At 42.7% G+C, this 2,195-nt stretch overlaps 1 long non-coding RNA gene across 1 annotated transcript in view; it reads right to left on the bottom strand.

Moving 5' to 3' along the window:
* Positions 1–1,431: 1,431 nt before the first annotated feature.
* The window catches only part of LOC104873905, a 21,292-nt gene continuing 20,528 nt past the window's right edge, over positions 1,432–2,195 (bottom strand). The window contains exons 2-3 of the long non-coding RNA XR_783612.1: positions 1,764–1,878; positions 1,432–1,511 (exon numbers count right to left, since the gene is read on the bottom strand). This is a non-coding gene — a long non-coding RNA (uncharacterized LOC104873905). The remainder of the gene's footprint in view (positions 1,512–1,763; positions 1,879–2,195) is intronic.

The following is a 2,195-nucleotide window of genomic DNA, read 5'->3' as shown; positions in this document are numbered from 1 at the left end:
AGAATTTAGGATTATTTTAATGTTACATCATTACCTTTTCTCTTTTACTTTCCTTTTTAGTTTTATTTTAGGATTCCCTATTTTTAATGGTCATACAGAGATTTCTTTAACTGAAATACCGAATAGTTTCTTTGGTGTGAAAAACTATAATAGTACACAGGACCCTAACGAGATAATTAATAATGTGAAATAGGAAGTAAAGGGCTAAAGGTGTAGGGAAAGTGTGAAGGGTGGGGGAAAGGTAGTAAGGGAGAGGAAAAAAATATGAGAAACTGAAAAAATGGAAACAAAGTGTTTGTAAATGGGGAGGGGAGGAGGGGATGAAGGGAGGGCAGGGACAAAGGGAAAAAATGAGAATCAAGACCTATTATGTAAAAGTGCAGGATCCCAATGATGAATGCAACTGTATTGTATACCTAGATTGTACCAATAAACTCAATTTAAAAAAAAAGAAAAGAAACATTAGCTACAGAGGAAGAGTATACATGAGACAAAAAATTTCACAGAATGTCAAATATTAGTTGTGAGCTAAGTTTCAGTTTAGGAAAAAAATATTCCCCAGTTTGCAGGAATGAAAGGCCTCCCCATAAGTGCCTGCTTCTGTGCAGCGTCTCTCTCTCTCTCTCTAGCACCATAATCACCTCAGCTCGGTCCCACAGCCAGAAATCATCTTCCAGCCTCCAACCAGAAAAATGCCCGGTGTAGTTCACTTTCCAACAGCTCTACCACTTCAAAACTTTTACCCCAATTTCTCCAACAAATCCCTATACTCAGTTCCCATCCATCTGGTTCTGGCCCTTCCCAAGGACAGTGGCCGATACCAAGCAGAGTAGGTTAGTTCTAAAGATACCAAAGGCCACCCTGCTGCCACTGTCCTGAGCCTCCATGTTTAGTGAGAGGACTTAAAGGTGTCTCCTACATGTTCACTGAATCATTTAGGCTCAATGCAATGGTCGTCTCTTTCTGCACCCTCCATAACGGGGCCAAAGCAGAGCAGAAAAGCAAACCTCTCCTTCTGCAATCCCTTCTACATCTATTGAGCTATCCCAGTGTCATGCTTGGTTTGGTTTGGTTTTGCTGTTTTCATTTTTGTTTTGGCCAGCTCCTTTTCCTGACTTCTTGGCTTCCCAGCTTCCAGCCTCACCTCTTCTGTCCAATGATGACTGCTCACAGATGAAAGACACACACATGAGCAGGAAGACGTTTTTATGGGAAAGTGTTCCAGAATGGAAAGGAATTGCTACAAGACAGGATGATGTGGTCGAAATTCAAACTTCTGAGTGTCAAGTGTTTTTAACTGACAAGTTGGAATTGGAGCTCTATTCCTCCTTTCCAGTTTTAGAACTAGGTGTGTATTTTCATAGAAAATTTCAGGCAACACCTTTGATTATTGAGACAGGTTAAGCACTGAATTTCATATTTTCTGCAGTGGTTTTTGCACATGCCTTGATAAAGCTCACATGGATTCCAAGGCTCTTGGTTCCTGTCATTGTGGTGTTTGAAGAAACCATCTGGGAAAGACATAGCCATGGTTAGTTTGCATGTAACAGTAACAACGGGAGTAAGGAAGCATGACTACAAGAGAACACCCCCAAGGATATTAAGAAGACAGAGTATGGAGTCAAAAGGATTTTACCGAAAGTGACTCAAAAAATAAATAATTAAAAAAATAAAGCCTTTGTCAAAGACATATGTACAGCTTTCCTAATCCGACACTGCCTTGCACTACACAAGTTGTAACACCCGCACCATATTAATGTCACCTTTGATGATCTTTCCATCTGTAAATTGAAGTCACGGGAGATCTAACTTTGAATCCCAGCATTGCCTCTGCTCCTTTGTACAATGTTGTGTTTCAGCTCTCTGACGCTGAGCCCCCTGTGTGGGAAAAGGAGGTGGGAGGGAGAGTTTGGAACAGATCAAGAGATCTCGGCTGTGTTTGTGAAGGACGAGGTAAAAAAGATGTCATATTTTGTAATAACCAGGGAATTTTTAAATGTATTCACATCAGGGACATCAGGACTCTCAGAAGTTCTGATTTAGGATCACCCGGCGGCGTGCGCATGAGCTCCCGGCCTGCGCGGGAGCTCCCGGCCTGCGCGACAACAGACCAGGAAGGCCCCAAAGACCCTGGAGGGGGTTTCTTCAGCTGCCTGTCTGCCTGCCTGCCTGCGATCACCCAGCGGCATGCGTGC

The sequence above is a fragment of the Fukomys damarensis genome, unplaced genomic scaffold (assembly GCF_012274545.1).
Source record: "Fukomys damarensis isolate Sample0158 unplaced genomic scaffold, DMR_v1.0_HiC HiC_scaffold_22, whole genome shotgun sequence".
NCBI lineage: Eukaryota > Metazoa > Chordata > Mammalia > Rodentia > Bathyergidae > Fukomys > Fukomys damarensis.
The sequence above is the reverse complement of the archived record's forward strand: the minus strand, read 5'-3'. Positions and strand labels throughout refer to the sequence as shown.